Source organism: Ascaphus truei, chromosome 2, assembly GCF_040206685.1.
Source record: "Ascaphus truei isolate aAscTru1 chromosome 2, aAscTru1.hap1, whole genome shotgun sequence".
NCBI classification, from domain to species: domain Eukaryota; kingdom Metazoa; phylum Chordata; class Amphibia; order Anura; family Ascaphidae; genus Ascaphus; species Ascaphus truei.
In genome coordinates, this window is record NC_134484.1 from 133,212,908 (window position 1) to 133,238,799 (window position 25,892).

The 25,892-nt window shown below is 46.2% G+C and overlaps 1 long non-coding RNA gene across 1 annotated transcript in view; it reads right to left on the reverse strand.

Moving 5' to 3' along the window:
• Positions 1-25,892, reverse strand: part of LOC142488581 (uncharacterized) — a 113,729-nt gene that overhangs the window by 86,173 nt on the left and 1,664 nt on the right. Inside the window, exon 2 of the long non-coding RNA XR_012799512.1 lies at positions 21,282-21,361. This is a non-coding gene — a long non-coding RNA (uncharacterized LOC142488581). The remainder of the gene's footprint in view (positions 1-21,281; positions 21,362-25,892) is intronic.

Below are 25,892 nucleotides of genomic sequence, written 5' to 3' on the forward strand. Positions count from 1 at the left end.
CCTCTGGAACAAATTTGGATGGTACAAAGAGTTTGTTGTCGGGAACGACCAAGTCCTTGGGAATGCGTCTCTGGGAGTGCAAAATCTTGTCAAGATTCTTTAAAGTAGACGTGGCGAGAATCCTCTCATGTGGAAGGATAGTCTCCAACGATTCCTCTGGCCTCTCTTCAGAAGAATGTATTCGGGAGAGTGCGTCTGCCTTTATGTTATTGGTCCCGGGGATATAGGATAGGTGAAAATAGAATCGAGAAAAAAAAAGAGCCCAACGAGCTTGTCGTGGACCAAGGCGTCGAGCGTTCTCTATGTAAAGAAGGTTCTTGTGGTCCGTGAGAATAGTAAACGGCTCTTTCGACCCCTCCAGCAGGTGTCTCCACTCTTGAAGAGCCATCTTCACGGCCAGAAGTTCCCTGTTACCCACGTAATAGTTCTTCTCGGCAGATGAGAATTTCTTGGAAAAATATGCACAGGAATGTAACTTATCTTGGGACGTGGGTCTCTGAGACAGAACGGCACGAGCGCCGCAATCAGAAGCGTCGACCTCCAGGACGAAGGGAAGTTCAATGTCGGGATGACGGAGAATAGGTGCGGATATAAAGGCTTTCTTGAGTGTCTCGAAGGCGGAGATGGCCTCAGATGACCAAGCAGAAGGATCAGCTCCTTTTTTGGTGAGCGCAGTAAGGGGTGCCACAATGGTGGAAAAACTCCGTTTAAACTTACGATAATAATTAGCGAAGCCTAAAAAACGTTGTATGGCCTTGAGAGAATTGGGTCTTGGCCATTCAGTGACCGCTTGAAGTTTATCGGAGTCCATCATAAACCCCTCATCGGAAATGATATATCCCAGGAACGGAGTAGAGGTCGTATGAAAGGTGCACTTCTCCAGTTTGGCGTACAAATGGTGTTCATGGAGACGGGAAAGGACGTAGGAGGTGTGGCGTATATGGTCCTGGAGATCTTTGGAAAAAATCAGGATATCATCCAAGTATACAATAACAAAAATATTGAGTACCTTACGAAAGACGTCGTTGATGAAATCCTGGAAGACAGCGGGAGCATTACATAAGCCGAAAGGCATTACCAGATATTCGTAGTGTCCACTACGCGTGTTGAAGGCCGTCTTCCATTCATCCCCCTTCCTGATGCGCACCAGGTTATAGGCACCACGTAGATCCAATTTGGAAAAAATCTTGGCCCCCTGTAATTTATCGAACAGTTCGGTAATAAGGGGAAGGGGTAACGATTTTTAATAGTGATGTGGTTTAAACCCCTGTAGTCGATGCAAGGCCTCAACGACCCATCCTTTTTCTTGACGAGGAAAAACCCAGCCCCTGCTGGGGAATAGGAGTGACGAATAAAGCCTTTCTTGAGATTCTCCTGGATATATTCATCCATAGCGTGAGATTCTGGTAACGTCAAGGGGTAGGTCTTGGACTTGGGTAGGGAGTAACCAGGAACTAGATCGATTGGACAATCGTAAGTCCTGTGTGGCGGCAAGAGGTCTGACTGTACCTTATTGAAAATGTCCCGGAATTGATGGTAAACGGAAGGTAGAATAACTTCGGGAACAGAGGTATTGGCCAGCAGTTGACGAGTCTCGCCAGAAATGGGAGCGGAGGAAGTCCAGTCAATGAGAGGATTGTTAAGCTGTAGCCAAGGAAGACCAAGGGTGATGGGTATCCCAGGAGCATGAATGGCATCGAGAACTAAAGTCTCCTTGTGTAGATGTGAAGACAGAAGCAAGGGAGCCGTCTCTAAGGAGATGTGGCCAGGGTAAGAGGACGTCCATCGATACCGACGAGTGCGATGGGAACCTTCTTCCTTACTAGTGGTATGCGGTTAACCCTGGCGAATTCTAGATCCACGAAGTTTCCTCCAGCTCCTGAGTCCATGAAAGCGGCGGTAGAAGTCTTGAACTTATCGCCTGAAAGGAAGACTGGAAATGTAAGTTTCTTAGGGAGTTCACCTTTAAGAAGGGGACATGGAGACATTACACCCAGAGAGAGCCCCTCTGTACACTGGGTGTTCCCATTTCCCAGACACAATGGACACTCCCGAACCCGATGTTCCATGGATCCGCAGTAGAAACACAATCCCCCGGCGTGGCGGAACTGCCGTATCGGTGTGCGGATGCGTTGTACCCCAAATTGAATTGGCTCTGGCAACTCCAGTGCAGGACGAACAGGTGTGGTAGCACTTGAGGGAGCAGGAGTGCTGCTGAGAGTACTGGAGAACGGAACTTGAAAGTTATGAAAGCGAGCGCGCTGACGCTCTGAGCGGCGTACCTGGATGCGTTGATCCACTCGGTCGGCCAAATCAATCAGGACCTCCAGTTGATCCGGCCTGGGTTGGTGAGAGAGTTCGTCCTTGATGGGATCTGCCAGGCCTTGCCAGAATACGGAGACGAGAGCCTCTTGTCCCCAGTTAGTCTCGGCTGCTAGAGTCCGGAATTCCACAGCATACTGTGTCACAGTTCGCCGTCCCTGCGTGATCTGGAGGAGAGAAACAGATGCCATCTCCCGACGAGCGGGGGAATCGAATACCCGTTGAAACTCGGCTTTAAATGCTGGGTAATCTTGGGTAAGGTCAGAACGTCGCTCCCAAACCGGGGAAGCCCAAGCCAGGGCGCTGCTAGTGAGGAGGATATAAATGTAGGCTACTTTCTTGCGATCAGTATTGTAGAGATGGGGGCCATTTCAAACTGCACCTCACACTGGTTTAGGAAACCCCTACATTCTTGCGGTTCACTTGCATAAGGCTTGGGAGGAGGAATCCTTACATCTGAGCTGCTAACTGCGCTTGCGGAGTGGGGGCTTACATCTGACGGAGTCGCGGTTGGTACCCTGTCTGAGAGTACTGCGACCTGGCGTGTAAGTGCCACAATTTGATCCGCCATGGCCTGGTTATGCTGAAGCAGATTAGAGAGAAACTGCTGTAGTTCGGTCTGGTCTGCGTCTTGTGGGCTCGACATAATGTTACGCCGGTGCTGCCCGCAGACCAGACCCGTCCCCTGTGCTGAGGTGGGACGTAGGGATACACGCACCCGCAGAAAAGGGAGCGTGTCCGGAGTGTGGTGTTATTGTTGCCAGGCCAGGTATAGTAGTGAAGACAATACTTGCCGGTACCGGTAGTAGAGAAGGAGTAGTTATTGCCGTTGCCAAGGTCAGGGATGCCAGAAGTCACGAAGTCCAAGTAGAGCCAAAGTCGAGAGCCAAAGGGGGTAGTCGTCCAATCCGCGTCAATACCTGAGGAGTCACTGAGAGAATAGTCAAATGCTTCCATACAGAACTATGTCGAGCGACGAGTGATGGGAAGCACAGGCATAATAAAGCTGGGCAGGCCAATGGGAAAAGGGGGCAGGCCTGGAGGACTGCAATGAGTCCTCCCTGATAGGAGAGAGGTGTTACAGCCCAGCTGAGTGTAATCATTGATTTGCCTTGAACTGTGTGATGCTTGGGGGCGACGCCTCACTGCAGAAGCAGAGGTTAAAAGTGCTCTGTTAGGCGTGTGCTCTGTAAACTGAGAATGCATGCACATATTGTCTGGGGCTGGCGTGCGTGTAGGTGTGCGTGTAGGAGGGCGTGGGCGCGCCCGGCGCTGAGCAGAGGAATCGCCGAGGGGAGTGATCCCGCGACGGCGGCAGGGGCGAGGAGCCGTGGAGACCGGTAAGACAGGATTATTTTGTGTGTCCAGGGACTCCTTGCGGAAAGGGAGTGCTTTGTGTGGGAAGCGAGGAGAATGCCGATTCCTGACAAAGAGCAGGGATGGGGGAGAGAGAAAGGATTGGGGGAGAGCGAGAGCAGGGATGGGGAGAGAGAAGGTATGGGGGAGAGAGAGAAGGGAAGGGGTGTGAGCGAGAGAAGGGAGGGGGGAAATAGTGAGAGAGGGGAGACAAGGGAGGGGGAGAGAGAGAAGGGATTGAGAGAGAAAGAGAAGGGAGGGGGGAGAGAGAGAGAAAAGATGAGAGAGATAGAAGGGATTGGGGGACAGAGAGAGAAGGGACTGGGGAGAGAGAGAGAGAAGGGATTGGGGAGAGAAAGATGGGATTGTGGAGAGAGATGGGATGTGGGAGAGAGGCAGAAGAGATGGGGTGAAAGAAGGGATGGGGAGATAGAAAGGATTGGGGGAGAGCGAGAGCAGGGATGGGGGAGAGAGAAAGGATTGGGGGAGAGCTAGAGCAGGGATGGGGGAGAGAGAAGGTATGGGGGAGAGAGAGAAGGGAAGGGGCGTGAGCGAGAGAAGGGAGGGGGGAAATGGTGAGAGAGGGGAGACAAGGGAGAGGGAGAGAGAGAAGGGACTGAGAGAGAGAAAGAGAAGGGAGGGGGGAGAGAGAGAGAAAAGATGAGAGAGATAGAGGGGATTGGGGACAGAGAGAGAAGGGACTGGGGAGAGAGAGAGAGAGAAGGGATTGGGGAGAGAGAGATGGGATTATGGCGACGGGATGTGGGAGAGAGGCAGAAGAGATGGGGTGAAAGAAGGGATGGGGAGATAGAAGAGATGGAGGGGAGATGGGAGGGTAGAGGGAGAGGGATGGGGAAAGAGAAGAGATGGGGAGAGAGAAAGGAGGGGGGAGAGATAGAGGGGATTGGGGAGAGAGGAGGGATTGAGAGAGAGAAGGGAGGTGGGGGAGAGATATTGAAGCGGGAGAGAGAAAAGGGATGGGGGAAAGAGGAGGGATGGGAAGAGAGATAAGGAAGGGATGGGAGAGAGAGAGAAGGGATTGGAGAGAGAAAGGATGGGGGAGAGAGAGAGAAGGGATGGGGAGAGAGAGAAGAGATGATGCAGAGAGGGAGAGAGAGGTGGGGTGGGGGAGAGAGATGGGGGGGGGGGGGGGCGAGAGATACCAGCGACGTTTATGTATTTTTAATAAGAAATACTCAAGAAAAAAGTGTACATGCGAGTTATAGTGACTTTTTATAGAAAAAACATTCTGGTGCAGCCCGAGTCTTACAGTCTGACTTCGCTCCCATGCTTTTCTGAGGGAACTATTTGCTGTTGCCATAGTTAATGGTCTTATAGTGACCTGGGAATGTGTGTTGCATTCAAGCCAATTGTAAGAAGCCTCACTCAGCATTGCCCACTTGTTGCAACAAGTTCAAGATACTGTACTGGGACACTCCGATCCTCGAACAGATTTCTCTCAACTTAGTTTGTGGACTTCTCCATGGTATTTGCGGCCAAAGTGCCACAGAGAGAAACTGAGCTTTACAATTGTGTGTCCCTATTATTGGAGGCCCAGCCACACTCCTGCTTGAGACTACCAAAGCACTCAAAGGAAGGGTTTCAAAGGCTATACGAGTTAATGATAATATATTACGTTGCGAAAGAACAGTTAAAATTAACAGACAAGGTGAAACATGACCCAGTGCTAACACTTTATTACAAGTAAATATATGAATTATGACCAACATGTACAATATCCTATTAAACAGTTTGGGGGGTTAAATCTGGAGTTTCTATTCATTTTTCATTGACTTGCATTGGATTTAGAGAATTGAGGGTCATATTTACTAAATAGTCTTCCAGTGTCAGAAGGTGTCTTATGGCAGAAGAATGCTTGGTAAATACGGGCCTGTATGCTGTAGGTAAAACTCAGAAAGTCTCCATGATTAACAATGAGAACGGACCTGTAGAAATATCCTTCTAAAAAAAGAAATGTACTTAGCAACCACAATAAGGTTATATTTACACTGTAAGGAACACTAAGTGCTTACATTTTTGTTCACCCTTCATTGTACTTCAAAGATGAATTATATGAAGTTCAAAGTAAAATCTCTGACTGCTAAAAGATGTGCTTCAAAGGAATATAGTGTGAGAAAAATACATGAAAAAATATTAAACTCTATATTTACTTTTGAGTATTTTATTTTTTAGTAATGCTAAAAAAACACTAATGCAATGCATGTCAGGAAACCCAAGCCCAAAAGGGTTAAATAACTTGCTTGGTAGAGATGGCCATTTGCACAAACAATGGCCCCTATTCAATATGCGTTCGTCTTCCCCTTGCGTAGGAAGGCGTCAGCCCCAATCATATCAACATTTTCAGAGCAAGTTGAAGATGCCTTCAACTCTTCACCACATATTGAATTTTATTGAATGTTATTATAACACTTCATACTGCCCCCTTAAAAGGTTCACATTCTATTTATGCTATCCTTGAGTGTTACCCATTCAATGATGAAGCTGTGTCCAAAACAGCAAAAAGTGATTTTCTAATGATAACCCAGTTTCTAGAGTCCCCTATTATCCTGCTCTTAAAATAGTGTGATACAGTCAATGTCTCTGTATGGGTTGGAGTGGTGCAGCTAGTGTGCTTTCCAGCATGCAAGCAGGAATCCTCCCCTGTAGAGGATTGCTGCAGGTGCAGCTAATCAGCTAATTAGCAGAGAACTCTGCTTTCCCCAGAGAAGGGGCAGAGAGAGAGAGAGAGAGAGAGCGCTACTTCTCCCCAGCCAGGAGGAAGCCCTAGGCTTGCTGGACGTTGGTCGCAGAGCCTGCTGGGACTACCTGGGTTGCACACGAGAAAAAAGCAAGGACGTGAGTCTGCTGTCCAGGACATTGGATCCAGAGGGATTTCCTGTACCGAGTCCCAACAACAGATAAGCACTAAATAATGTAACTTTGGTGGGCCTAGGGACTGTTGATATTGTTGCTAACCAGATGGGTTATTTAAATCTGGGAACCAGTTTAGTTGGCCAGCGACAATCAGAAAAGGGAGCTGATAGTCTCCTGATAGGGGTAGGCTTTATTTTTATGATTTGTTTTTCCTTAAAGGGATGGTGGGCCTATTGTTTTGTTGTTGTTTCCCCCTGTAAATAAACCCAGTATAAAGAAATACAGAGTTTCCTGCCTTAATATGGGACATAAGATGCAATGGAGGAATCACAATAGCAATATATTTCAATAATGATAGAAGTACATGACAGCAGCCAGGACTTCATTGTAACAATGCTCATCTCCAGCAGGAAGCATACCCGCAGGGCTGAGGTAGGAAGTGGAAAGAACCAACCTGAGCCGAGGGACAGAGTCCTGATAGAGTAGTGCATCATAGGGCGAAGGTCAAGACTGGCAGCAGAGTTGCGTAGTCGGGTGGATGCAGAGGTCGAGGCAGGCTGAAGACAAGGATAGTCAAGGTACGTGCAGTGATCGGGGCAGGCTGAAGACAAGGATAGTCGTGGTATATGAGCCGGGTCTGGTAACGTGGAACACAATAGTTATAAGCGCGTTGCATGAACTCACCATGAACTGGAACTTAGCCCGGCAACTTCCTGCTCAGAAGAAGTTTTTGCTCCCTGGCAACTTCGTTTTAAAGGAAGTTGCCAGAGACAAAGATGGATGATTTGGCCACAGAGGGTGAGCAAGAGAAAAATCCCGAACCTGAAAACCCTGAAAGGATTTTGCCAAACCTCATAGTACCCCCCTTCCAGAATTGATCTCCGACAATTTAGAAGGACTTGTCGGGGAACCTCCGGTGGAAATCTCGGATAAAGGAGGAAGCATGGACATCACCAGCCTTCACCCAGGAATTCTCCTCTGGACGTATTCCTTCCAAGATACTAGGTACTGGAGGCTACCTCGAGATTTATGGAAATCCAGAATTTGGCGAGTTACATATTCCTCTTGACCATCCACCAGAATCGTTCCTGGAATGGTGGGAGCAGCAGAGAAGTTGTTGTGGACCACTGCCTTTAGTAGTGACACATAGAAGACCATAGAAATCCTTAAGGTATCCGGTAGCTCCAATTTAAACGGATTTACTTGTTTCACAATCTTGTAGGTACCTATTAACCTGGGCCCGAGCTTCAGGGAAGGAATTTTCAGGTCGGATGTTCCTGTTAGATAGCCAGACGTGGTCTCCAACCTGGAATTGTGGAGCTGGCCGCCGATGCTTATCCGCATGATCCTTCTACTGAGGGAGGCTTTAGTTAGGTTGGCATAAATCCTCTTCCACAGAGACTGTAGCTCCTGGACCGTTGCAGGAACTCCAGGATGGGAGACAGACGATGGGATGGCAGAAGGATAGGACCCGTGGGCACAGAAGAACGGGGACTCTTGTGTAGAGTCGTGTCAATGACTTCCGTGCAAATTCTGCCCAAGGAAGAAGATCCACCCAGTTATCCTGACTTTCAGAGACGAAGCAACGTAGAAATTGCTCCAAGGATTGATTGGTCCTCTCCGAGAGGCCATTGGACTGAGGGTGGTATGACGACGAGAAGTGGAGTGAGATCCCCATTGATTTACAGAATGCTCTCCAAAATTTGGCAATAAACTGGGAGCCACGATCTGACAGGGTAAGTTAGTGATTCATGCGCTCCAGCGCTGGATTCTTATCCTTCATATAATTGACATGATAATATAGACACAAACACTGAATACTGGGGCTAGTGAGGTATAACAGCATAAATCTTGATAGAAGTGGAGTCTGTAAATGGACATATTTACCCCTGAAGGTCATGGCTGGGGGTTGTGAACCCAGTTAAGAACCTCATTGGGATAGAAATATATAGAATAAGGTAGTTGTACTCACATAGATGTACCCCAGTCCAGTGTGTCTTGGTAGGCGTGCAGCCAGAAGAAGTAGTAGAAGTCCAAAATAGAAATAATTCAGCACACAGCCAATGGAGTGGGTCCCAAACAAAAAGTAGTAAAAAAGTATGATCTTTATTGGTCCATGGTTAAAAAACGGAGGTAAACAACCTCCTACGCGTTTCGTGCCTATAAAGTGCTATATAGGCACGAAATGCGTAGGAGGTTGTTTACATCTATTTTTTAACCATGGACCAATAAAGATCATATTTTTGTACTACTTTTTGTTTGGGACCCACTCCATTGGCTTTGCGCTGAATTATTTCTATTTTGAGCCACGGTCTGAGACTATCTCAGTCGGAATACCATGAAGGCGAAATATCTCCTGGGTGAAAATTTCAGAAAGTTCGAAGGCAGTGGGTAACTTTCTGAGTGGTACAAAAGGAGCCTGTATTGTGAAGCGATCGACCCCTACTAGAATGGTCATCATACCTTTTAGATGGTGGTAACTCTACGATAAAGCCCATGGACAGATGGGTCCATGGTCTGGTAGGAACCGGCAGAGAATGAAGCAACCCACAAGGCAGAGTCTGTGGTACATTTTGTTTGAGCGCAGACAGCACAAGCGGCTACAAAGTCTTTAACGTCTTTGCGAATATCTGGCCACAAGAAGACGTTCTATGAAATCCGAGGTCTTCCTAACTCCCGAATGATAAGCCACCTTGGATTGGTGACCACACTGCAACACCTCACTAAGAAACTGGGGGGGTACAAACAACTTGGATTTACGCGAGGACGTAGGCCTAGGATCCTCCACCTGTGCATGCGAAATCCATTGTAATAGACCGGATGAAACTGCCCAAATAATCTGAGACGGTGGAATGATGGGCCCATGATCCCTCTCGTCACCGTCTTCCGAAGAGAATTGTCGAGACAGTGCGTCCGCTTTGACATTTTGGGATCCTGATCGAAAGGATATAATGAAATTGAAGCGTGTAAAAAAGAGAGCCCACCTCGCCTGTCGAGTCCTGAGTCTCTTTGCACCTTCAATGTACTCCAAATTCTTGTGATCCGTTAATACAGTGATGGGCTGCGTGGTACCTTCCAGAAAATGTCGCCTCTCTTGAAGAGCACATTTTACGGCAAGTAATTCTCGGTTCCCAACATCGGAATTTCTCGCGGAGGAGGAAAACTTCTTAGAAAAGAAGGTGCAGGGGTGTAGTCTCCATTGAATCTCCTGCCATTGGGATAGGATGGACCCGGCCACCACATCGGATGTGTCCACTTCCACTACGAAAGGCTTAGAGGGATCTGGATGAACCAGGACTGGGACAGACGAGAAAGCAGACTTCAGTCTGTCGAAGGCCTGTACTGCTTCAGGTGTCCACTTCTTGGGATTCGCCCCCTGTTTCGTAAGAGCTGTAATGGGTCCAACCACCTTGGAGAAGTTTTTAATGATCCTTCTGTAGTAGTTGGCGAATCTGAGAAAGCGCTGAGTGGGTTTGAGACCCTCCAGTATAGGCCTGTTCAACACTGCTGAGACATTGGCTCTGTCCATCTCAAAACCCTGGGCAGAGATAACGAATCCGAGGAAGGAGATCTTATATTGTTCAAATTGGCATTTGTCCAGCTTGGCGTAGAGGGCGTGTTGCCGTAACCTCTGAAGCACCTGCCTCACCTGGACCCGATGTTCGGACCGTGAAGAAGAAAAAATCAGGATATCGTCAAGATACATGGCCACAAATTGATCGAGGAGATCTCGGAATACCTCATTTATGAAGCCTTGAAACACAGCCGGAGTGTTGCACAAACTGAATGGCATCACTAAGTATTCATATTGTTCATCTCGGGTATTAAACACCGTCTTCCATTCGTCACCCTCCTTAATTCTGACCAAATTGTAGGCCCCGCGGAGATCCACCTTTGTGAAAATAGAGGCCCCACGGAGTCGGTCGAATAGCTCCAGAATGAGAGGGATAGGAAGATGATTTTTGACTGAGTTTGATCAACCCCAGATAATCTATACAGGAATGCAGAGACCCGTCCCTTTCTCCCACAAAGAAAAAACCCGCTCCCGCAGGAGTTGTAGACTTGCGGATGAATCCATGTTTCAAATTTTCGTCTATGTACTCCTGCATAGCCTTTGTCTCCAGCTTCGAAAGGGGGTACTTGCAGCCACGAGGTCAAATGGCTCCTGGGAGCAAGTCGATTGGACAGTCAAATACCCGATGCGGTGGTAACATCTCGGCTTGCTTCTCGTTGAAAACATCCCCAAAATCCTGGTAGGCGAGGGGAAGACCACCGGGAAGAGACACGGATGCCAGCGGTGAGTCAGAGTTAGGGTGAGGTATAGACAAGCAAGTCCCGTGACCATCGCTGGCCCAAGGTGATCACTTGTCCCATTAACCAGTCGATTGTAGGGTTGTGGGATCGCAACAAGGGAGACCTAATACTGTAGGTGCTGAGTGTGAGTTGATTACCATGAATGGGAGTAGCTCCTTATGTAGAACTCATATGTTCACTACCAGGGGGATAGACTCCTGGTGATGGTACCAGGTACTACGGGTCTTCCATCGATCGTCACAATCTCTAACGGAATCTCTAATGAGCGAAGGGGAATTGCTTGCTGCTTGGTGAATGATTGATCAAGCAAATAAACGGCTGCTCCGGAATCCATGAAGGCCTGAGTGGAGAGTGAGGCAGAACCCCATGAGTGGGAAACCGGCAGAAGAATCCAGGAAGATAGAGGGAGGAGGGATGGTAGAGATGTCCAGCGAATGCTCCCCCAACTTTGCTGGGCATGGCCGTTTTCCTGATCCCGCAATAATCATGAATCCGGTGGCCCTGGGACCCACAATACAGCCACAAGCCCAGGGTATGCCTCCTGCTTCTCTACTGTTCAGACAGTCTGGTGTTACCTAGCTGCATAGGCTCATAATCAGGAGGAGGCAGAGAAACGAAGTTTGGGGCCAATCGAGAAGTCGGACTCTTACCAGCACGGCACTTCTCGGACAGGCGTTGCTGCATTCTGAGATCGATCCGTACACAGAGAGAAATCAACTCCTCAAAGTCCTTAGGGAGGTCCCAGCAGGTCAACTCATCTTTTAGGGGTTCTGATAGTCCCTGGCAAAAGGCCGCTACTAGGGCTTCATTATTCCAGCCGGTTTCGGCCGTGAGGTTGCGAAACTCAATGGCGTACTGGCCTACCGTGCGAGTTCCCTGGCGGATCCATAGGAGTGAAGCTGAAGCAGAAGATACACGTCCTGGACGTCAAACACCAATTTGAAAGTACGGATGAAGGCAGGGGAGTTGCTGATCAGGGGCGAGGACCAGGCCAGTGCCTCGTCAGTGAATAGAGAAATGATGTAGGCCACCCGGGCACGGTGCGTGGTGAATGTGGACGGTTGTAATTCAAATTGGATAGAGCATTGATTAAGAAATCCCCTGCATGTCATAGGGTCCCCAACATACCATAGAGGAGTCGGGATCTGAGGTTCTTTGATCGCTGGGGATAACGGAAGCAGTATCGTAGCTGCATCTGCAGCCTTCAAATCTGGCTGATGTGTACCTATGTGAGTCTTGCACCCCATCACACATCCGTGCCAGTTGGTGTTTGTGTTGGGTGAGGCGTTGCTCATGATCCCCCAAGTACTGTCCTTGCAAGGTAACGGCTCGTCCTACCTCAGCGGGGTCCATATTTGGGCCGAGCAAAATGTACTGATCCTCGTCTCAAGCAGGAAGTGGACCCGCAGGGCTGAAGTAGGAAGGTGAAAGAACCGACCTGAGCCGAGGGACAGAGTCCTGATAGAGTATTGCGTCATAGGCCGAAGGTCAGGGCTGGCAGCAGAGTTGCGTAGTCAGTGTGGATACAGAGGTCGAGGCAGGCTGAAGACAAGGATAGTCGAGGTCGTGCAGTGGTCGGGGCGGGCTGAAGACAAGGATAGTCGTGGTACGTGAGATGGGTCTGGTAACGTGGAAGACAATAGGTATCCACGCGTTGCATGAAATGGAACTTTGCTTGGCAACTTTCTGCTCAGAGGGCTATCCTTTTAAATGAAGTTGGCAGAGACAAAGATGGACGATTTGGCCACAGAGGGCGAGCAAGAGAAAAATCCCGAACCGGAACCTGAAAACCCGGAAAGGATTTTTCCAAACCTCATATTCATGTGGTGTAAGTGAAGTACAGTACAAGGGATTTAGTGACATATCTGCTGCAGCTTATTACAGAACATCACACCTGTTCTGAGAAAGATAAGTCATTTTGAAAGATACAGAACACTTAGGCTATTCACTAAGAATGTATATATGTATGTATGTCTTTATTTATATAGTGCCAATTAATATACATAGCGCTTCACAGTAGTAATACACTTGACAATCATATAAATAACAAATAATACAAATAACAGAACATGGGAAAAAGTGCTTCAGACCAAAAAATTTACATTTAGGAAGAGGAGTCCCTGCTCCGAAGATCTTACAATCTAATTGGTAGGTAGTATTTAGGATAGATTGTAGGGGAGACAGGTGAGAGGCAGGAAGGCTGGTCAGCAGGAAGTAATCAAGACGGGAGAGAATGAGGGCCTGTGTTAGAGTTTTAGCAGTCAAGCAACAGAGGAAAAGGCATATCTTTGTAATATTGCAGAGGAAAAAGCAACAGGTTTTAGATACGTTTTGATTGTGAGAGGAGAATGTGAGAGAGGAGTTGAGTGTGACCCCTAGGCAGCGTGCTTGCGCTACTGGGTATATGACAGAACTTCCAACAGTAATGTGGAAGGAGGTAGTGGGGCCAAGTTTGGGTTGAAATATGAGGAGCTCTGTTTCTGACATGTTGAGTTTAAGTCGGCGGAGGGCCATCCAGGATGATATCGCAGAGAGACATTCAGAAATGTTGGTCTGTACTGCAGGTGTAAGGTCAGGGGTTGAGAAGTAAATGTGTGTGTCATCAGCATAGAGGTGTAATTTGAACCCAAGAGATGTGATTATGTCACCTAGAGAGAGTGTGTGCAGAGAAAAGAGAGAGGTCCCAGGACAGAGCCCTGGGGTACCCCCACAGAGAGATCGATAGAGGAGGAGGAGGTGTTAGCAGAAGAGACACTGAAAGTACGATGGGAGAGGTAAGAATGAGCAGGTTCCGCTGGATTGAAACTGAACATTGCAAACTTAGAAGTTTGTTCAGAAGTTTAAGTTGAACTTGTTGGATTCATTTTTTTTTCAATGCCCTGGGCGAACTTTTGAGTTCACAAATTGAAAAACTTCGCGACTTTTTGCGAAACTTTCAAAGTTCGATAACAGTTTGACCAAATTTCTATTGATTTTTTTTTTTTTTTTAGATTTTTGTACACATACAAAGCCAAAACCAATCGAGTTCTGGCAAAACTAAAACCAAAACATAAACTTTTTTTTTTTTTTTAGAAACAATACCAGAACACCAGTGAATGTGCCCACCCTCACTAATTACTACCCTTAATTGTTTTAGTAAACTACCGTATGTTGTAAAAAATCAGAGTTGTTTTTTGCTTATTTTCCACATGAAATGTGACCTCCGTCATGTGAAACAACAACAGGCACAATTAAAGGCCGTTCATTGCTCAAAGTGACTTATGTGGCCAAGTACAACAAATTAGCAGCCAGAAATTTTAATCAGATATTTAATCTTTCGAGCATGTAAGTGAGATTTAGTGTTGACAATGGCACTCTGCCAGCTTAATCTCAGGGAAGAAAGATTGGAAGCAGTGTCCTTGAGACTTAGGCAAGCCCTCTGAAAATGAACCGGGTCCATCTGACCTGACTTATGCATGAAGGCCATGGAGGGTGTTCTGTGTTCTTCATATTGTACTAAAACTTGCAAACATTTATATATTTCACTATCTTGGATGTGGGTCAAAACAAGGGCTAGCACAACATCAAAAATGATCTCTATTGTTTATTAACTGTTAAACTAAGCAAGTGAAGATTGTAAGTATATACATTAATATAATAGAACATGCAGCATTGTCATTGCTGTTGATTAAAACATTCACATTTATTAACCTCTTGGCTGCTGGGGCGAAATAATGCATTGTTTTGCAATTTGTCGCTGGCCCTTCTGGCAGAGAGATTGAAGACACAGTGATAGTCCCACTTACAAATAATAAATTAACATTACACATCAAGTATCATCCTGATTACATAACTCATTGCACAATTCCTAAGGTAGTTTTCTGTTTCAGAGAAATATAGAGACATAAAACAACATTTTGGGCTCTATTGAAAATGTGAACCTGGCAGCTATAGTACATTTTCTAAGATTTCTTCATAACTCAAACTTTTGGAATTGCTCCAACATTTTTTGCATTGTCAAGACTGAGTTTCCATCTGACCTACTGTACCAACTGACTCCAGGTCCTCATGTGCTAATGTTTGAGTCCTGATTTTGCTACTCTGTTAGCAATATTGGTACAGAATAACAGATATGTCAACCTCCAAGCACCAACGTCAGTGAGATGTAAGGACTTTGAAGGTGCTCATTTTTATCAGTGAGACGCTATTGAAGTCTATGAAATATGTCCCTGGCCAGCTGTTGGAGTCAGTTTTACAACTATAGAGGTTATACCTAACTCTTACCAAATTATACTTTAAAGATTTGAAAAGCTACAGCTTTAAGTCCATTCATATATTAAGCCAATTATTATAAAAGTGTTTGAAAATAAATGAATGGCGCTATAGAAATAAAGATATACACAGTTACATAGTAGATGAGCTTGAAAAAAAGATATACAGTATGCCCATCGAGTAGACCCCTGCACCCCTTAGGAAGGGGGATAAGATGGGGGGTGGGAGGTTTGCCTCCGGAAATGTTTGCGCAGAATCACACACAAGTGGCTGGAATAAGCAGCTCCTGCCTTGATCACTGTTTGGGGTGAGAGACAGTGTGGCGATAGGGGGTTAATCAGGCCATTAATAAAAGGCATTATACCCGGCTATTAACCCTAAATTGTATTGGGACTGAAGGGGTTATGTGCACCACACTGGGACTGTATGTGCACCACACTGACCTGTTTTCCCCTACACCATCTTTATTGTCCCCATTTTGAAGCTCAATCCCTAGATGCAGTAATAGAACTGTATGTAAACTGTGCCAATTGGTTTTGCGACACAAGGGGGAGCTGCGAGCGCTAAACCAAGCGCTGATTGAAAAAGCGTGGCTGTGTATGGGTGGCCACTTTGAAACATAGGTATCGCTTTCTAAGCCCTAGACCTCACAACCGCAAGGTTAATTGATTAAGTGGTTTGCGGTCTAGCTGAAGTGGTATCCGTTACCTTGTTAGCTTCTTAAATTGAAAGGGGGAACATGTACTGACGTGGGAAATAGGTGAAACAGCAAAACCACATCATAGCCCGTTCAATTAAATAAGCTAACTCGCGATAGGAGTGAGCTAGCACTCTAATTTTTGTAGTGCAGCTAGGAATAAAGAACCCATACACACACATATAAAGTTTATAGTAGTGGTATAAGCAGAACATACTTTATTAATAAACTGTGCTATACTGTTGGTTTTAAATGTAAAGACGGGAAGTTTTTTCTGTCAGCCCGGGAATAAATCCGAAAATGAACCTGACCTGAGTTATGCATGAACATGCAAGTATGTTAAGGATGAATGAACTGAGAGATTTCTCAACTCTGTACTTCAAAGGCACCCTGCAGAGGCACCCTCAACTCTGTACTTCAAAGGCACCCTCAATGTCTATGAGAAGTCCGGAGTTGAAAAGCCTCAGCAATCCTAGGTGTTAGGATGGCCGGAATATTGTAAGTGCCAGATACCGGTGTAAAGTATGGGTACTTCACACTTGGTGGCCAAACCCCAGACTCAGTGTCCCCCTAAGGGGACTGTCCCGGTATGCTAAGGAACTTAGGTGTGAAGTTAGGTACATATAAATGGGGTGGAGAGAGCTGAGTACATACAAGTGATGGGGGGGGGGGGGGGGAAGAGAGACAGGTGTGTGAGAGGGAGAGAGTTAGCCTGTATAACCATGCTCTTGATTGTATGTGAGGCCATATGGACAAGACAACAAGGGCCCCCCTGTCTAAGTGCCCCTGGCCCTTCAAAGCCTTAATCTGGCCCTGGGTTTAAGGCCCAGAGGAAAGGATGGATAGGGTTACAATAATGTTTGTGTTAGAGGAGGGAGGGAGCTTAGGGGGGATATAAAAAGGCGAGGGAGGAAGTACTCACCCTCTTTGCTGATTGTGGCCACGCGGATCATGATGCCGAAGAGGTCAAAGCCTGCCAGAAGGTTAGAGGGGCATGGGAGGGGGAGTACTGATTATTCCTTATGGGAAAAGGTGGATAGTTCAAGGGGTTTGGGGCATCCTAGGGAGAGAGGTTAGGGGTTGGGGGTCAGGCCCTAGGTAGGTGGTTCTGGGGGGGTAGTTTGGGCCCAAAGCAGCCCCCCTGGTATTGGTTCAGAGATTTCCAGATTTGGGGGAACAGAGTTTTCATTAGCTAGGGGGAAGGCAGTGGGGGAAGGCGTGTTGAAGGGTGAGAAGATTGAGTCACCAATGTGTCTGTTGCTAGAGGCAGCAGGGGTCCCGTCGGGGACGTGAGTGTGAGGATCGGCCGCAGGCTCCGCCCCTGTCAAGTCCAGTCGCCTTATTGGGACTAGCTTTTTTCCTGCCTGCAGGAGTAATCCTGCATCTGATTCGTCGCTCCTGCTATTTAAGCTCAGCCTCTTCCATTAGGAAGTTGGATGAGCATAAACTTCTTGTGATGTCGTGCTGGTCGCAAGCACTCTGCCTTGCCTTGTCTTGTATTGCCTTGCCTTATCCTGCTCCTGACTCTGCTGACTTCTCCTACCCTCGACCCGGCTAGTGACCCCTACGATCCATACCTCTCCAAACCTCGACTCGGCTAGTGACCCCTACGATCCATACCTCTCCAAACCTCGATCATGGCTAGTGACCCCTACAATCCATACCTCTCCAATCTCCGACCTTGGGTAGTGACCCCTATGATTCGCACCACTCCAACCCTGACCCGGCTACACGACAATGAATCTGCACACTGGGTGCGGCTTCACGGCTTCAGGTCGGTGTGTCAATATCCCCACCTCGGCCCTGCGGTCCTGTCCTGTTTGCAGCGGGCACTCTAACGAGGTAGCCCTCTAATGGGGTAGCCCATCAGCTTTTTGCCTCATCGATACAGACAGGGTCTTTTCCACACATCCAAATATTATGTAAGCACTGAGTGCACGCTATAGGGGCCTCCCGGTCAGTGCTTCTCCACACTGTCTGGACTTTTCTTTGTTCACCCTTGCAGCTTTGCTTTTCCTAGTGCACCTGTTGCATTATTGACCATCGGTCATTCTACGTAGAGTGGGTATCTTTCGTGTTTGTCTTTGTTGCGAGGAAGGGCAACAACACCAGTGATTGCCACTGCGATCAGAGATTTATCTGACATTTAGTTCTTCTGCGTTGGTTTGGTCCAAAGTGGTGGCTAGGCAGTTTAGCAGGGAGCAATGCATGGCTGTGGACAGAGGTAGGAGGAAGTTGTGTAAAGGGGTGGCCAATTTTGTTGAAAGTTTAGGGGGAATCTCTTTGAGGCACAGGAATTTGGAGGGTGATTGGTCAGGCTTTTACAGTTAGAAAGGTATTCATCTCTCAGACATAGCATTGGACATGTTTAATATAGGTTTTCAGGATAGGGTGGAAAGAGCACTTGGTTTGGTTGGGGACTAGGCAAATTTTAAGTGTTAAAATTGCAGAGTTTATGGTGGTAGGATAGTGTTCAGATTGCATGTGGGAAGGATGGTTCAGCTGGAAATAATGTGGAGAAGGTGTTGGGCTGTGGCTACGGCGGTCGGTCTGGTAATGTCCTTAGCACTTTTTGCTGGGAGTAATGTATATATTGTCTGCTAGGAAGGTATGGCTGGCGGGATTTGGTGTTTATATGATGCAAATGGATTAAAACATGTTTTGGTGCAATATGACCTGGCAGCTATTTTTGGGTATGTTTTCAAATACAAGCAGTGGTCATTTTATCCCAACTTTTGGGTCTGAGTCTGATTAACGGGGATTGGGGTGTTAAGGGACTGACGGATTAACTCGAGACCTCCTGACACCAAATTCAACCTTTTAGATTTACAGAATATGATAGATACTCATCCTGTATTTATATTTATCCAGAGAAAGAAAAACAAAAAACCCCAGTGAAACATTATTCAATGATGTTTCATAAGAGGAAACATAAATTCCTCCCTAACCCAGCAATGACCATTAGATTTCTCCCTGGATCACCATGCTTCCTATGTTGTCCTACTTTATATATCCCAGGATATGTTTCCTTTCTAAAAAGATGCCCAATCTTTTCTTAAAGATATTTATTACATCTGCCTTCATGGGCAATTAATTCTACTTGTTAACTGCCCTTAGTTTAAAGAACCCTTTCCTGTGCTTCTGGTGAAATCTCCTTTCCTCCAATCTTCCTCCTGTGTCGTCCTTGGCATGAATATTTGCAGTGAAAGTTCCTTGTACAGACCCTGAATATATTTGTATATAGTTATCATATTCCCTCTTAGACGCCTCTTTTCGAAAGTAAACAAAACGAATTAAGCTAGCCTCTCCTAATAAATTCGACCTCCCATCCCCATTACTAATTTGGTGGCTAATCTCTGAACTTTGTTTAGTTACATGTACACCCTCTTTGAATTCTATGGTTTTACATATCAGGACATAATAACAATCATCTGTTCCTTAGCAGGTCTTAAAATTAGGTAAATACAACCTCAGGTGAACAACAACACATGACATATTACACCGTGTCATGATTTATTTAACAAAAATGTGTGAAAAACTAAGTATACCTTGTAATTCAATAGCTTGTACAAAATCCTCCACAACGATGTGAGAGACTGATAAAGTCATACAGTCATACAGTCATACAGTCATACAGTCATACAGTCATACAATCATACAGAAAACGATTACTTCAAGTTATTGGTGGTGGTTCTACAAGCTATATAGTCATAAGCGAAAGCAAACCACACAAAACTATATTTAGCTATTTAGCTCACAATTGGCAATTGCACACATCACAAGTTACTGTATGTATAAAAAATACTTCACCAAAAATCCAAGGACCAGAGAAGGAGACACAGCACTACAGTAGTACATGCAAAAAATGTATTTAATACATATCCAAAAAGTTCAACATTTCAGGCTCAACACAGCCCTTTCATCATGCACCTCCTGGCCAATGACTGAAAAATAGGGAAAGACTGTGTGGCGCCGCCACTGTTCTGTTACAGGAGGGGCAAGAACCTGGGAGACCAACTTACACACTCTGACATGTCAACAAATATATGCCCACCACGACATGGCTAGCTAGGAAACCAGGGGCCCATAGATGTCATGGTTGTACCAACTGCCAATTTATGCAGCCCGGCAACACGTTCGCCCATCCCCAGAATGGTAACCCATCAAGATCAAGCAATACTTGAACTGCGAATCGAAGTTCGTGGTATACTTCATCAAATGCCCGTGTGGACTTTACTATATAGGTAAAACGATGCGAATGCTTAAGGAGCGCATCAGTATCCATCGATGCGCAATTAGAAAAGCACTCCTCAGTACTAAAGACGACGACGATGATTTGAAACACCAGCCGTTAGCTAGGCATTTCAGGAAGTGCAAGCACAGCCTGGGCAACATTACGTTGTATGCCCATTATTTAGGCCCGCGCACCCCCATGTGGTGGCGATCGAAATAAATTATTGTTACAACTGGAAGTCAAAGCAATTTATGATCTGAGTACAATGACTCCTAAGCGACTTAATGAAGAATTTCAGTTGAGTTGTTTCCTTTAGAGATGTGATATATGCTTTGTTGGACCTCTTAACATGTGGCCCTTTATGTGCATGGACTAATGTGATACGGATATAGTTCTGCCTCACTTTCTATACTGGGCACGCAAGCTCAACCGGCTATAGATTGTAGCAACTGCCATTGGGTATAACATTGTCTCACTATGATTGCCTATGTTTGTTCCTTACTGTGGATTTCGTTTGCAAATGTTGCTTTGTATCTGTGCCTCACCTTCGACTCGTGGTTATATATTCTATCTTGAGCCCTGTTTCACCATTTTATATGCTTGCATATCTTTTGCATCTAACCCCTGGTCACGGGATACGCTATTGGGACATGTCTGACATTGACTATATTGTCTACCTAGCACTATAGGGCTAATTTTGTAGCTGCCATTATCCCTGTAACAGTGTAGTATTCGTGTTAGGTGATAGGGCTATGTACCCCTTGTGCAGTATTGTTCCCCGTCAGTTTGCGCATCCAGTGTATCTTCCCCATAGTACAGACCACATCACTCCCCTGCACACTTCCCCCACACACTCACACACTGAGGTTTATTAGCCAGACCGCGCTAGGAGGATGTTAGAGGCTCTGACATCTGACAGCTTCAGATTCAAGCCTTAGTCTGCCGCTTGCCAGAGTTAGTATGCCTCTGCATGGTTCAGACAACTGGGGCAGGCTTCAGAGCAGGTTACCATAACGACCGGGAGACACTAACATGGTGCGCATGCGCGACAGATGCGCGCAACAGGTTGTCCCTGACCGCACTAGACGTTGATATAGACGCTTTCCACATAGCAACCGCTGATCCGGGACCATGCGTGAAGTCAACAATATGGTAATACAAAGGAGATTATAGGTGGCACACCACTGTTTTAAAGAAATTTTTCTTTTTTAGGAGTTTACATTTGGTGCTCACCTTCCGTTGATCCTGGCGTCCCAAAGCTGGATCCAAAGTAATAGCAAGAGGTGTTTGGTCTGAGGAAGGGACTGCTTGTCCTGAAACGTTACTATTGTTAGCTCTGATGCATAAATACATTTGAAATCATTTGATTCGACTACAATTTGTGTGCCTCTTCCTTTCTCCTATCTTGTCAACAATATGGTGGTATGTTATGTAAGGCATCAAGCAGATTACGTCACTTTCGCGTTTTTTTAATTGGTTTGTGCTGATTGGTTAACTGGCAGGCACTATTGGATGTATATATGTGTGGTGTTTTTGTCACTCTCCCCTTGCCACCCCTGAGGAAGGTCCCGTTTTGGAGGACCGAAACTTTTTTTTTTTGATGCATCACCCGTGTCACTTATACACTTGTATTGATGAACTACCTACAGAGTGCTGTCTCTTGATTACCAAACTTCGGAACGGTATCGTATTGACATATTATCTATATGGGACATGCACCTACAGCCTACCCGTGCCAACTGTTCTCTCACGCTCCCGCTCCCTCTCCCTCTCTCCTTTTATTTGTGCTATTTTTTTTTACATTTTTGTAATAAAATAACTGTATTTTAACTTTAAATGGTATATTTCAATTTGAAATACAAAACAACTGCCTGATTAGGGGTTCACTACAGTTACAGCAACTGAGGGAATACAAAACATCAACAGAAGCATTTACAAAAATGAAACTTGGTTTCCCAAGGCATGTTATTTGCTCAGAGCCAATCTGCAGCAGCAATATTTTGTTATAGTACGGAAATGGTTTATCATGCGAGCATTCTTTTTCTCTGATCACATCACACATCCCTTTGTGGCTCTGTTTGCTTCAGTTTAACAGCACATTTCAGTTCAACTGAACTTTTTCAAAAGTCCTTTGATTTGACTGATGTCGTAACCGCTTGGTAGACACTCCTATCTTTTTCTTGCAAGTGAAACAACATTGGTGACAAAGAACAGGTCAGTTTCTGAGGAATTACACAAGTCTGGTGGCATTGGTAACATTCATGTATGGAACAAAAAATGACCGACTCCATTTCCTCTTGAGCCTTGAATTTCTTTCTCAGGAACATTTGAGAGATGTGGTCTCTACATGACCCCTTACAAGAAAGCATGATAAAGCGTAGGAATACTCGGTCACTAGCCATGGTTTCAATAAGCCAGTTCACCTCCCCAATCAGTTATTTAACGTGCTCTAGAGAAATGTATCAAACTTGTGTTGGAGCAAAGAGAGTGAATATATCACCAGACATGTCAACAAAAATAAGCTTTGCGTTGAGTAGTAAAAAGAATGAATGAAAATAGGCTAATTTTTGCATAGCTGGAGTAAAGTTTAAAAGTTTGTCCTGAGCTTAGAAGGACACCTAACTCCTTGGGGTTCCACATTGTGGCACACTTCTCCAAAACAGGCATTGTACGGTATGTAAATATCTGCAAACTTTTATAACAGCAATACGGGGTTCACTTTAAAAAAAGAAATGTATTGCAGGTGTAGCCCCCTTTCCCCGGTGTCAGGGTGACTACGTGTGCTGTTAATACCTGCGCGGCAAACAGGAGGCCTGATCCTCCGTCACAGGGAGCCGGGTGTGAGTATATCAGAATCTACAAACAGCGCCTCCACCTGGGAAGGATCCTCACTGAACAATGCTTATATTATATATATTATATTATTAACAATTATTAATAAACATAATAATAACACATACAGTATATCACCCCAAGTGTGTAGCAGCGCTGCCACAAGATGTGTTGGTGCACTTGTAGAGATACCTTCCTGGGGCTGGGTAATAACAGCACCCGGGTGCCGCTGGGTAATAACAGGCAACCGATCCGTCTGTTAGGCCGCGCACACCGTGTCTGTCCGGCACCGCTGGGCTAGCTAACACTAGTGTACTAAGGGAAGCGCCCCTGCCTTGGGGCCTGCCCTACAACAAACAAGCTAGTGGTGAGGGGTCTAGCTGGGACCTAAGGGGGTGTTCTGGCCTAGTCCAGTGGAGCACGGCTCCCTGGACCTTGCCTATCCCCTTTCTATCCTGCTTCCAACTGGTGTGGTCCCTGAGCGCGCCAAATGTATCTATCTCCGTGCAGGAGATTCTGGGCGCCCTATTAGCTGCTGCGCGCTATGTGGTCTTCGCCCCCAAGGGCTGCTGGGCTTGTAGTTCCCCGTGGCTAATGGCTATCTCCACACTGCGCATGCGCGATCCTCCTATTGGCAGCCGGGCGCTCTGCACCGTGAGCCTTTCTGTCATGGCGACGTACTGCGGCAGCGCTTGCTGCGGGTCTCCAGCGACCCGCTCGCCAGCACCAACCTCCCTGCACCGGAGGTAAGAGGAGGGGGGGAGAACGCAGCTTAACCGGGGGACCAGAGGGGACCTGGTTACAAAGGATTGAACCAGGGGCTCTTCGGAGCTGAACTGTGTTGATTTCAGCTCCTGGGACCCTTTGCTCCCAGAGATACTCCCTCTGTTGGGGGTGCCAGTATCTTCTTTCAGTTTAAATGTCCCGGATGCACCGGCCAATAAAAAGCAACACCAGATGATGTCACAGCTTCCTATTGGCCTGCGTGACACTGGACATTTATGTTAGGCACACAGTTTCTCTGACTGCAGAGATACCGTCAACCCCTACGGAGGAATATATCTCTGGAAGCAGGGTCTCTCTAGTGCAGAAATTAGCACAGTTCAGCTCTGAAGACCCCTACTTCAAGTCTGCAATTACATTTTTTTTTTTTAGATTAAGTGAACCTCATATTGCTGCTTTCACTTGAGGTCACAAACCTTGCAAAATTGGCCTTTTTTTTAGTCAAGAAAAAAGCTGCGGCTCTGTCAGGGTTCACAAGCGATTCGCCAAGCATTAAGTTAATAATTGAATACAGTATGCTAATTTGTAATATTCTTTAAAATCACTAGATTTGTTTGTGAAATTCTCGACAATAGCTTAGACAATAGACTTGTTTAATGCTGAGACTATAAAGAGGGCACACATGTTGCTTACTGTCTGGCGATATTTTGCTGAAAGCTTACTAATTTGGCAATTTGGTGAACTGAACTGTACTGGACTAGCCCAGGCATAGGATATTAGTTCCTATACTGTACATTATTAGAAGACTATCCATCTCTGTTATTAGACATATCTTTGTGGATGAGTGCAACTCGTGGGATAATTCTTTTTTGATCCCCTTGGATCATTTGCATATGTGTATATATATCTGTCCATTACCCCATGCACCCCATATTACCTACTATTGATATAACTAGTTTATTAAGGTTGAGCTTTTGATTTTCTTTTCTCTATAGGGTATCAAGTTTGCTAAGGTGGGTTTGGGGTGCCAACCCGTATATTATGTCCCCATAGTCTATAATTGGCATTAGCATCTGCTGTGTGATACACTTTCTGACCAGCAGACTTAGGAAGGAATTGTTCCTGTAAAGTACACCTAGTTTGGCATATGTGTTGGATGTTAGGGTATCAATGTGCATCCCAAATGTTAAATAGGAGTAATGCCCATATGCCCAAGTATTTAAAACTAGTAACCGGGGCTAGGGTGGTATTGTCCGCTGGATGGGGAGAGGTTGAAAAAGGAGGAAAGATAGGGGGAGGGGAATTGTAGGAGAGGAGGGAGAGTGGAATGGGGTCAAGAGCGGATGTGGTGGGATTGGAGCGGTTGATGATTGAGAGGAGATTATAGTCAGAGGTTGGGCAGAAGGAGGGGAAGAAGTGGGTATGATGGAGGGGGAGGGGGCTGCAGTGGGGCTGGAAACACGGATGTTTTACATTTTTTGTTCGAAGTTGGAGGCAAGGTTCGAGGCTGAGAGAGGGAGGGGGGCTTGGGGGTGAGAGATGGAGACTGTTTAGGGTGGAGAACAGTTGGCATGGGTGAGCCAGTTGATAAGGGTGTATTTGTATATTTATTTTTGCAATTTGAGAGTGGAGGTGTATTGGAAGAGGAGGGATTAGAAGGTGGCGAGTGAGGATATAAAATGGAAAGATTTCCATGATATCTTGGCTGTGTAATGGGTGAGACGGAGTGTTTTGAGTTGGTAGGTGAGCCAGCGTTTAGGTGGCTTTGTGATGGGATGCACAGGGTAGAGTGGTGCAATTGAGTCAAGGTACGGGGATAATGCAGAGTTGAGGGTAGATAGGGCAGAGTTCATTGGGAGAGAGGAAAAGGATGTGAGTGGGGGGAGGAGATAAAGGAGGATAGTTCAATGGATTTGAGGTTTCTGCGAAGGATTGGATTGGGTGATGGTGAGGAAGAGCAGGGATGGTGATGCAAAGGACGGTGGAGAGGATAAGGTGATTGACAGGTGTGGGGGGGGGACTCGGCGTGGCATCTTGCCATGAGGATAAGGTTGAGGGTGCCTCCGTTTATGTGTGTGGGGGAGATTCAGTGAGAGTCCAAATTAGAAGATGAGGGGGATGAAGGCCAAGGCAGAAGTGGGGTTGTTGAGGTGAAGGTTAAAGTCACTAAGGACAATGAGGGGGTTGGGGGAGAGTGAGAGTGAAGGAGTCAAACTCATTGTAAAATAGTGTGGGGGAGCAAGGTGGACGATAAATTACGATGATCGTGATAGGTAGGGGGAAAGAGAA